A 12,174-nucleotide genomic window follows, 5' to 3' on the forward strand; every position below is an offset into this window, starting at 1 on the left:
CCAATCAGGAGTGAGAGTCGGGACCGGGCCGCCTCGGAGGAGGGAGGAGGGGAAAGGTGAGACTCGGGAGTTTCTCGGAGGAGGCGCCGGAGGACGCGACTCAAACGGTGCGTGGATTTGTTTCTCTCTTTCTTTTTGGCTCACTAGGGGAAGATAGATGTTGCCTGGGAAAGTGGTGGGACACTGTCATGCTCTGCATCTCTTGTTAGGCTCCCTAAAATCTACAGGCGGGGAAACATAGCTTGTGAGAATAACTTAATCTTAATATTTTTAAATTCAAGTTCTGAGAAAAGTTGTCTCTGCACATAAGCAGGGGCATTGCTAATGACACAAACACACAAAAAAAGAAAAGAAATCCCATCAGAAATTACACACTTTAATACTTTATCCACAACCCAACAAGAATCCACAAGTCCTGAACAAAACCTAAAACGCTGAGCATCATTTTGGGGGAAATTGGTGACATGAATAGGAAGCTGAATTTTGTGTTGTTTTATTGCATTGTATTTTTTATTATTATTTAGTATATAACCTTTTGACACACTAGCACGTTTAAATTAATCAAAAGGTATGTTAATAAGTTATAAAGATCAGGCTTTAAGAATTTGTTATTATTATTATTATTATTATTATTATTATTATTATTATTATTTGCTGGGCTGAAAGCTTTAGCCAAAGTGATTTACAAGGGTGAAAGTGTAATGAATATGTGCTATACATCTAAATAAAACACCCTATGGTGCACAAACAGTACAATGGGGACAGCAGGAAATGCAGTATCCGTACCACTTCTTCATGAGACAGAGGAGAAGACAGCCATTGCAAGGATAAGAAAGTGTTGTGTACATAGGGAGGGAGGGGAGGAGAGGTGCTGAGGTGAGAGATTGTGAACACCTAGGTATTGCAGTTAGTTCTACCACAGGAGGGCAAAGGGTGCAGGGTTTGTAAATGTGTGTGTATTTCGATCTAATATCCCAGGCTGCCCCTGGAGCAGTGTCTGAAATGGGCCAGTTGTCACCGGTAATCAGTAATGGCACCTCTGTGTCCCAGACGTTTCAGTACCGGCCACCCTCTAGATCCGAATCATTTACACCTGAGTCTTGATGTGTGTCCCAGCCATGGACTGGAGTGCACTGAGGCAACGCAGAAAGTGACTCTGTCCTGAGCTCACTGCACAGACACAAATCCAACTGTAAATCCCCAGAACAGGTCACTCAGAATAACAGCAAAGGTGAGTTCTTAATATAGGACCAGAAAATGAATTGTACACAGCAGACAGGCACAAGTGAGTAGTGCCCCGGAAAAAGACATATACATTTGATATACGTGTGTGTTTTGATATAGGTATGTAAGGTGTTATATAGACCAGTGTCCTTCTTTGCTAATATAACTTTTTCCACATTTGTACACATTTTTAAGAACTATTTGGAATGACATACTATATCTGAATGTCTCTCTCTCTCTCTCTCTCTCTCTCTCTCTCTCTCTCTGTAGACATGATATAGTATTAGCATAGTAAGGCCCTGGGACACTAAGACTACCTCTGTCTTCACTCACCTACACGCTGTCACTGGCGGGTAGCCCATATTCTGTGTAGATGCATTTGAAAGGAAGACAGTATACAGCATTCAGAACTGCACTTCTAAAAGCAGACACAGAGAACAAGCCACATGGGATACATCAATACAAATGGGAAAACAAGATGACTATGATTTTATATAAAATTATGATTTGTTTGTGTGTTAGGGATGCAGAGGGCCATGGGTTTATTGAACTCTCAGAATCACCAGAATTATTCTGAGCTGGGAAGTGATGCTAAATAAGTCCAGTTCAGGTAATAATTAGTTGAAGCAGTTAGCTATGAGCTCAGCGGAATACAGTGAGTCTCATATCGTACCTGTCAGAGAATTCGTCTCTGTCTCATTCCCACGAGAGACTCATAAAACCTAATTAGGAATGTATTGACTGTGGGTCAATAAAACTTTCCCACAATGCAGAGACAAATCTGCCAATTTATTTGTATATTAAGCAAACACAACCATGGTTCATTCATGCTTTTGGAGCTCAACCAAAACTAAAACTCCAGTAAACAGCGTCAGACCCTGGTATTCAGCTCTGAAGGCCCTGATTGGTTAGATCTTGTTCTGACGCAGCACAAAAAACATCAGGGGCAGTTCACAGCCTCCGCGAAGCAGGAGGTTCGATGCACGGGCCTTGTCTCGGTGATGCAAACGTCTTCCACATAATCTTGCTGATGCAGTGTTTTCAAGTAAGGAGAAAATATTTCCTCTTCAATTCCACACAGCGGAGAAGAAAAAGGAGAGGAGAGTCTTAGAGAAAATCTACGGAACTGTTTACATTAAGATCACAGAGGACCATCATAACCACCGACAGCTTCGTCTGCATTCTCTCCACGTTGTCTGTGATGTTCGGAATATGATTATTCTTCAGTGATTTGCTTTTTCAAACTGGTTTCCTTCTTAATATGAACCCCCTCTGCTTTCCATACTACAGAGATTATTTATGTTTCACTTGAGGCAATTTGTGGTACCATGCATATGACATCTGTCCTGTGCTTATCTCCATATCTCTGTGCACTTCACCCTAGGTACATGCATTCCCTTAAACTAGGAGATACATCAAGCTCATTCCAAACCACCATCAGAGTTATCCCTTTTGAAGAGGATGTAGTTTCCTAAACGAATACTCCATGTGTTTTTATACTATACTGAAGCATACTTTAGAGGTGTACTTAACGGTTTCTTTTTGGAATTTGTGATGGATGTTGATGTTGTTGTTCAGTCAAGGCTCTGGGCCTTCACTCTGCTTTTCTGAAGAGGAAGCCCTTTTCCGCCACAGTATTTATTCCTTCTTTGGCGATTTTTTTCGCCTTTCTTGTGGTGGTGGTGGTTGTTGTTATTATTTTGGCTAAAGAAAGCAAGGCTCTACAGTACAGACGTTCACAAGCTGAGTGCGGAGAATAATCAGCATGACCCAGATGAGGAAACCGCTCCACTTTAAGAAGCAGTTATTTTAAGACTGTCATGTTTTATGAATGGCCTTCTTGCTCTGTGAATTACTAAGTTTCTGCTTCAGTGCAAGAATGAGAGTGTCCGTCGGGCTCTGCATGCATTAGGTCCGGATCTGCATGCAACCCTTGCTTGGGATTTGTTTTTATAATTTTTGGTTTTTTCAAAGAAGAAATCTTTTTCTGTTGTTTTATCCCAAAACTACTTCAGCTGTCATCAAATGAGCATTTCGCTATTTCCCACACTTTCCACACTGCTTCACAAAATCAAGATGCTGTACAGTGAGGCAAAAAATTCCTCTGCCGAGTCGAAAGTGGGGCAGGAGATAGGGTTTAAATAAAGTCATCCTATCAGAGTGCATGTGATACTTTGGAGGCATTTTACTTTCCTTTCACGTTAATTACCTTTCACTTGAGCCATTAAATTCTCAGTATATTAGTTCCTTACAATATCCCGGGAGGTGGAGCAATTTAATCAGATTAAAAAGCATTAGATTTATAGCGAAACAATTGAAAGCCTGGTGTAAAAGCAAGCCTGTTTTTGTTTCACTTTCTGGGAAATTAACATTTTGTTTTCTCTTTCTCTCTGTGCTTTACTGGCACTGGTGCTTGGATTTAATTGCCTTTTCTGCCTTTGTCATGATTTCTGTTTGTTTGTCTTTCTCTCATTAACTTGGGGTGTTGTAGTTAATGTGCACATAATTAGCTCCAGTTCATTATTGCCAGGGCTGTATTAACATAAATATTCTTGATGGATGTCTCTCTCCCTTTCTGAGAGGAAAAGCTTCAAGTGAATCTAAATCTTGGCAGGTCTTCTTGATGCATTAAGCGCACAGTCATGTAATAGGTAAATGTGGAGGACGTGCCAAGCGAATGTTCCAATCCCATCAATGTCCGTTCCTGCTTTCCGAAAGTCTTTAGAAAATGCTCTTTCCATAACATTAATTAGACAAATAAACAAAAACAGCAAGGAAAGAAGAGAACACAGGAGTGAGGAGTGGTAGTGAACACTAGATGTAATATTCCACTTTAAACAACACTGCAAACTGTACAATAATCAGACAGGCAGTCTGCCCGGAGCTGATCCACAGCAGAACGGCGGGCTCAGTGTGTCTTCATTGTCAGCAATTATACATTTAATCCAGCCTCTTCCATCATCTTATTGTCAGCTTGCTGCTGCGCTCGTACATGAAAGCCCTAAGTGAATTAAGAAGCCTGTCTCAAGCGAGGATCTCTGTGAACAGAGAGCACGGGCTCCTCACACCCCTGCTATGAACAGAGATCTGTCGGTTGAATTTAAGGAGCGGGTGCAATGTTAATACAACCCTTTGGAAAGCAGCCAGATATCGATCACTTTCCTCCATGAGTGACTGCAAACCCTTGGTTCTGTGTTGTAGATATTTCCATCAATACCATGTGAGGGGAGGAAATCTCCAATGTATTGTTTACTGGAAAATGTTTTATATAACAAACACTCCCTTTATTATCGTTGCTGTTGTGGTTATCTATTTTTGATTTTGTTGGCTGCAGCAGAATACCACGTATTACTCTTCCAAGCTGGAAGATGGCAGCACATAGAGAAGCACAATTTTCTGAACTAACGATCAGACAGATGCATTATAAAAATAAGTTTAATATGTATGTGTGTTTGTAAGAATGGAATACAAAATGAACTGGTCATTTGTTTGTTTATAGACCGAATCCCAGGGTCTTACAGTGAGAATCTTCACAAAATGGATGAGACTTTCTCAACAATGGGAGATCAGGTCACTGCCACAGGTCACTGCCAGTTTATCGTGGCAGGCCCCTTTAAAAGACACGTCATTAAAGTCTTAAGTACGGAAATATATTTTCCTGCGTGGGTTCAGTTTTTCGACTTGCTTGCCCGTCGCTGTTGGAGACAGATGTTAAAGCAGTAGTTAATGCAGCTCGTGACTCTGTGCTCGGGGCTGCACTCTCTCTGGATAAGCCACTGTCGGGGTCCCAGTCAATGGGGAATCTACCGCATTGATTTAGACCACTGGTTATGCTGATTCAAGGATTACCCTTACACAATTCTGCAGCTTTCACAACATACAGAGATCAGGGCGGATAATACAATTAATATATTTATGGAATGTCTCCTTATCTTTAAACTTCACAAAACTATATCTTGAGAGAAGTAGGACGAAAGCATCCAGTTGGTGATATTCAGATTTACAGATGACCAGAATACCAGTCCAGCACCTTTCTCCTCCGGCCGGGTGAAAGTTGCTCGGCCCTGAAGTCCCTGCTCTCTGTGAATTAATACTCTTACAAGTGTGCACGACCACAGCGCTGCTTCTATTTCAGGATGCATTATTAATGAGTGGCAGCAGCTGTAGATAGCCCAAGTTACTTGCTATAGTATTAGGGATTTCCTTATAATCTAGTCAGGCCAGAGGGCCCCGTGGCAGCTGATGAAATGACAGTATATAGCAGGGGGCTTATGGCATTGTGACTGTCCAGATGGCCCTGACCAAATCCAGCCTTACATCATATTATAAGTATATTAATGCAATCCCTAGGAGTATTAATACATAAGCAGCAAAAACCTTTTCTTATAAGTAAGTTGGAGGCATCAGAGGACCAGTCTTACCTCACACAGGTCCTGTTCAGGAATTCTGTCAGAGATACAGCCAGAGAAATATGGCATTTTTATATCATATATCATCTCTCTTAAGCTGCACTTCAGTCCGCCCAGCACAAGGCATTCAAATAGTCTGCTTATTGAAACCACTTATTGATTAATAATCTCCCTATTCCTTTAATCATCTCAATTAGTCACTCTATTAACACGCATTGGCGCGTTGATGAAGCAACAGCAGCTACGGGCATTGAGCATATTAGTCATGCATTCCTTTATTACTAATGTGTCTTCTTCAATATTATTTTGCATAATGTATAAACATTTAAATGTTTCAGATGACTAGTAGCAAAACAATTTGTCCACAAAAGAAAAATCACTGATTCCATGGACAATTTATATAAAATACTGAAATTATAATAATGCCAGTTACATGATCAAGGCATACAATGACATTCTTTGACGTTTACTGCCAAATGTAGTACATGTGACATGTAATGCCCACATAAAAGCCCTTGCCAGCAATATCTGGGCAAATCACTTTCTGAAAGCAGACAAGCTGGTCACAGCCATTAAAAAAATGTTTAAAAACATTTGCCAGGCAGAAAACCACCTGACAGACATAATCCAACAAGAAGGCAGTACTTTACCCATAAAGTTGCCATCTGAGCCACACATAACACGATGGGGCAATTGGTATTCTGCTCCTGAATTTAATTCCTAATACATCTCTTGTTACACAGGCTTCATGGAAAAGGAAATGCACAGTTCACCAAACACTGTAGTGTTAAAGGACCTCCAGAAATTGCTTACAGATGTGCAAAGTTTAAAATCTCCCCAATAGTGATGGATGGCAAGGAACTGGTGGATCTGATTCAGTGGTTTTAAAGCTGTGAGGTGAGAGTTCATCAAACATATAATAATGTTGCAGAATTAATAAATAAATCTAGAGCAATGGCACAAGAAGGACACAGCACAGACACAACAGTGTAAAAACTGTCCATGACATTTCTGAAAAACTGACTTATTACTTCAATCTACAACAAGTGTGTAGTTTAGGTCTGGAAATCTCCCGTTATATTCTGTTCCAGGATTTGATGCTCAGTGTAAATCAGAAAAGGACAAATACCGACCAAATGCAAAAGCAAATGGCAGAAGAATGACTTTGAATGAATTTTGGATTGAAGATGAAGAATTATTACACTACAGAAAACATCAATCTATGAAAGGTTAACCAATTGATGATGCTTAAATTTGATAGAAAAATTGAATGCACTGATGTTCAGTATTTTTATATCAATTGTTCTGGGAATTATTATTATATTTGTTTTGTTAACAAATTATGTATTCCTACTAATAAACTGAAACATTAAAATTATGTATTTACACATACACAAAAGGGGTCCATAACCCTTTAAATAAATGTCTGTAGCTGTTGCCACTTAATCAACATGCCAATGCGTGGTGATAGAATGACTAATTGACATGATTAAAGGAATGAGGAGATCATTAATCATTAAGTGGTTTAATTAACCAGACCACATGACATGACTTTGCACTGGGAGGAATGAAGTGCAGCTTAAGGAAGTTGGTCGCTTAAAACGCAGGGCCCTACGTACTACATATACCTGTAAATAGGTCATGATAGTAATAACATCTTCAGTATGCAGCAGTGGAACAGTTTTTACTTTAGGGACCGTACTAGTCCACGTGGCCCCTGTGTGTCAGGGCCTCACTGCAGCTGCTGCCCGTCTTCCTCTGGGAGTTACCACTGTGCTGCTCACAGCCGCCCGCCCTGCTCACTGAACATGCCCGGTCTCGTCTGAAATACACCAGAACGGGTGCAGCTCCATGCTTTCAGTTTTAATTTCTCTGATATTTCAACTGTCAAATAACAAAGGGGGGGTGCAACCCTTGAACCTCCACCCACACTCTTCACGGGGCCAGTGGGACACAGGAGGGGCAGAGCTGTGCTCAGGCAGGGCACAGAACAGGAATGTTATTAATCGGGCCATGTCTCAATTTGTACCTGTGATACCACTGAGCCGTGTCTTAATTCATGATTAATTTGCTTGGTACGAGAACATAAGAAAGTTACAAATGAGAGGAGACCCCCCGACCCTCCCCTTGGCCCACCCAGCTCATTTGGTTTCATTGCTGACTGCTGCCTGATGCACAGATTTCATCCAGCTGTTTTCTAAAGGATCCGGGGGGTGCATTTAATGGCACATGGACATTTTCAGAGGGTTCTTGGTCATACTCCAAAGGGAGTATATTTATATGTATATTTTATTATTTATTATAAACTATATTATTGTTGTTATTATTAAATACAAATGTAATTTAATGATAGTAAAATAAAAGTCCTTGCTGCCAGTTCCTCATGGGACCTACACTTGATTGGGAATTAAATTAAATTGTTTTAATTTACTGTGATAAAGAGGGAGCTCCAGGCAAAGAAGATGACTGTACGTGTCACCTCAGTATGAGGGGGGAGGTTGTCTTCTGTACCTTTAAACTTTCACAGTGCGCTCTGCCACAGGAGGTCTGTCGGCTCTGAGCACGGGGTTGTCACATGCAGTCTAGTATCTGAGGGAGAGGTGGTGGGGGGTTTACAGTCCTAGCTGAGTGACAGGAGACGGTGAACAGCCCTCCGAGACCCAGAGGTGCTAATCAGGTCTGCCAGGAGCATGTCTGCCTGTCAGCTGGTGTCCACAGTACTGTAGTGCTGAAGCTAGGCAGCCCAGCACTGAACACTCCACGGATCCACTGATCCTGTCAGGAACCCCCAGACGTCAACCAGCTCTGTGTTCACTGTACACCGTGCATCCGTTTTCCTTTCCCTCTTTCTCTGGGGAGGCTGGGAAATCTGATCGACAGCACCTTGGAAAGCATCTATAGCACGTGTTCTCACAGAAACAAACAACCTCTATATGAAAATCAAGAAATCGGCACAGAACGGTCCCTAACCTGTTCCACTTCCCCTCGGTGGAACTTCATATATTTCGATTCTTATTCTTTTCCCTCAACCCCCCAGATTTCTCTTCTAGAGCGTGCTGAAATTATAACATAAGAGTATGTCTCTCAGGGGCTCGGGGACCCTGTTCTGAACTCTGTGCAGTGCCGTGGAATGAAGCGCTGCATTACTGATTGATACTCTGTTGCAGGTGGCTAGTCTGAATGTAATCACTGATTCATTGTTCTTATTGTGGTACCTTCTTGAAGTCAAATGATCATAAATGTAGGTAAATAAATAACTAGGTTATGCATCAAACAGGTTTTCCGTCTCCCAGACTTGCATAATAATCTTGTCTAGTTTTAAAAAAGTCAGTCTTTATTTTTCACATATTTTTCATGTCACAAACCTCGGCAGCAATGACTGCTTTTTCAACATGTTGAAAGGAAGACGTCCAGCGCTTACAGCCATGTTTAACAACAACTGAAGTGATTTTGCTTTGAGTAACAATTATGTAAATATAAAAGAACAAAACAAATTAATCAAGTTTGTGAAACATTTTTTTCCCCCTTTCATCTCCCGCCGTGTTATTCGGATTCCTAAAGACATTTTATTGTTTACTCCCTCGTTCACTTTGATGTGCACTCGAATTTTCCACAGATTCAGTTACTAGGGATTAAACTTTGAATGTGTTTAACGTTTCTTCTCACTTTCAGATGTCTTCAGGGGTGCATGGGAATTCACGATGGCTGTAAATCCATATTTACTGAGGAGTGAACACACACGACGGTGGTTTAGGCCCTGCAGCACCTCAAGGCTGAACAGACGTCGATCACTCTTGCAACTCTGGTAACGAAGATTCAGGGCAACAATAAAAAGATCTGTTGGTTTGCAACTTCATTTTATATCCTTTTTCTTGTATGTCTTTAATCTTGTGATCTTTTATTCCCAGTACTGCTTCTTTAGGATATAAACCTCAGATTTCAAGGGATCTTTAAAGAGGGTGTCAGTTCCTGCCCGAGACAAACTAATCAGGGACAATTCTATCCTATTATTCTCTCTGACCTTTAATGCCCTCTGGCTACTTTAAAAGACTTGCCAAACCTGACTTCCTAAATCCTTTTATAATGTAATCGCCTCCAATTACAATTACTTTCCGGTCATTCTCCTTGTTTAATGAAGCCCCTGCAGCTGTGTATAAAACACAGAGTGGGTTCAATCAGTCTCTTGCAATGAGGCCACAGTGGAAAACGTATTATATGTGGGCCAGGGAAGACCATGTCATGATAGCAAGAGTAAAAACATACGTAACTTACATAAACGTACTGCACTAAAGGCGAACACTTTAAGAATAGATAGAGCAATCTCATCTCCTTAGTGTGCACACACACGCATAACTGCCAACTCTTTAGACATCACCACTAGGACAGATCTGTGGCATCATGAGGTATCTTTTTTGGATCTTTCTGCATTCATATATTTCAACTCAAAACCAATGAACAGTGTTTTATCAAATAGGAACTTCTCAACTGAAAAAGTACAAACATAAATATATATATATATATATTTGAAACTGAAACTATAGACCCAAAGGTCACAGGTGAACTCTTCATTGTTGGGGGACAATGGACCCACACGGAGCAGAGAGCTAGCTAGTGCAAATCTACAGTACACTTACAGTACAATATCACAGTCTGAATGCATCAGTCATCACGGGATCCTCACTACACAGCGCATCTACTTGTTTTGTCTGGACACACATTATAATCATCTCATCCAACCCTGAGAGAGAAACCAGGAGGGACCAAAGCAAACCATGTGAGTTTCCACAGTGCTGCACTCATTCACCATTGGTTCTGCGATCATTCATGTTCTTCAGTAAGTTTTCATCTTGTCCATTTCTCAATCCAGCCAGAGTTTTTTCAGCTTGGCGTTGGACTGCATACAAACCTGTGATTGACCGGGGTGGATTTGTCACACTAAGTGCTTTACCCCCATCACTTGGCCAGGGACAGCACAACTTGTGATGTAGATGAACACGTGACCAGACATAAATGAGAGGCAAGATGCTGCCTGAATGTTTTCCGTTTGATGAGAGTAATTTATTTTTTTGGGAAGTAGGGGGGTGGGGTTGAGGTCTTTAAACCTTGACATATTTCCTATATCCTAAGTATAGCTGGACAGATACTGTTCGCATATGGCTTCATTTCCTGTATCTGAAAATAAATGTTTTGAACAAAAAAAAAAATCTTGAAATGTTATATTTGTTTATTCATTTTCTGTGTGTGAATACAAAAGGGTCATCCATAAAAAGGTATGATCAGGCCAAATAGGCATCCGAATTCTGTCGGTAGTGTTATCTATTCTTCAGAGTCGTGTGAAATTGGTGTTCAGTAAGAGCTCTTGATATAATGATGTGTTAATTATTTTGATGCAAATATTTGATTCTGAGGATTGTTAACATGGTTTTGAAGGTAATGTTTCATTTTGCACAGTATTTGAGAAGTTTGGCAAACAGTTTTATGCACTTTGTTAGTAGTTTTGTGAACATGAGATATTGTTCCAAGAAATGTGTGTACGGTGTACGGTAGCAGTACATATACAGGGAGAAGTATGAACAATGAGGAACAAAGTAAGTCTAGATGTAAAAACGCTCAAGATAAGCAAATCCCTGATTCTAGTGGAATGGTGGTCCAGAGATTAGGGGCATAACAGCAAACACGCCGGTCACCCACAGAGTGCAGGCTAACAGGAGGGATACAAAGCAGTGTGGAAGCAAGGCAGTCACGGTTACATGTGGGAGGAGAAACGATCAGTATGTGATGCAGAGCCTTGTAGGTCAAAAGAGGAATTTTAAAATCAAGTTTGGCAAGTGTGCTACTAGAGTCACCGGCAAGCAGAGCATTACGGAAGTCAATAAATGAGAAAATGACAGCATGCACCAGTGTTTCAGCAGGGGGTGCAGAGGGCACAGTTTGCAAAAAGGTAATGTTTCTAAGGTGAAAGTATGGCTGGGAGCTCACACTAAAGGTTGAAGAGATTTGCCAATTCAATAAGGGACTGAGCTGGGCCAAATGCCTTTCAGCTTCAGTTAGGGCCTTATAAAGGTTTAAATAGGCATGAATGTTTCATTGCTCCTCGTTTCGGGCTCATTTCAAACAGGGAGAGCACCTCTCTGTTACAGCATTATTATACTTTTTAAATAGAAAAGGGTTCAAGAATATTTACCTACGAATGTCTCTGATATGTACCGCTCACCTGTCTAACTGCCCAGTGGAGAGCAGCGGTATAAATTCTGCAGAGAACACTGGACTATATATCTACAATTATAACAAATGCTTATTTCTAAAATTCAATAAATGAAATAAAATGCTGACATTCCCGCTGTGACGAGCAGAACAGAGGTCTGTTTGTGCCGGTTTTCAGTAGGAGTGTGGACGGACGGCATGGCATTTTCACAGGCTGCTGCTAAACACCAACAGAGCCGTTTTGTCTGAGGACAGTTTAGCATTTTTGACATTATTTGACCATTGTTAATGTAAACTATTCTGGCCACTGACAGTTATAGAGCCAGCCTTGTTTGTT

The 12,174-nt window shown here is 40.9% G+C and overlaps 1 long non-coding RNA gene across 1 annotated transcript; it reads left to right on the forward strand.

Annotated features, from left to right (window-relative positions):
- The first annotated feature begins 17 nt into the window (after positions 1-17).
- On the forward strand, positions 18-9,494 carry LOC136753466 (uncharacterized). Its single transcript, XR_010817433.1, has 2 exons — positions 18-107; positions 9,306-9,494. It is a non-coding gene; the product is annotated as an uncharacterized LOC136753466 (long non-coding RNA).
- Positions 9,495-12,174: the final 2,680 nt, after the last annotated feature.

Source organism: Amia ocellicauda, chromosome 7, assembly GCF_036373705.1.
Source record: "Amia ocellicauda isolate fAmiCal2 chromosome 7, fAmiCal2.hap1, whole genome shotgun sequence".
In the NCBI taxonomy this organism is placed as follows: Eukaryota; Metazoa; Chordata; class Actinopteri; order Amiiformes; family Amiidae; genus Amia; species Amia ocellicauda.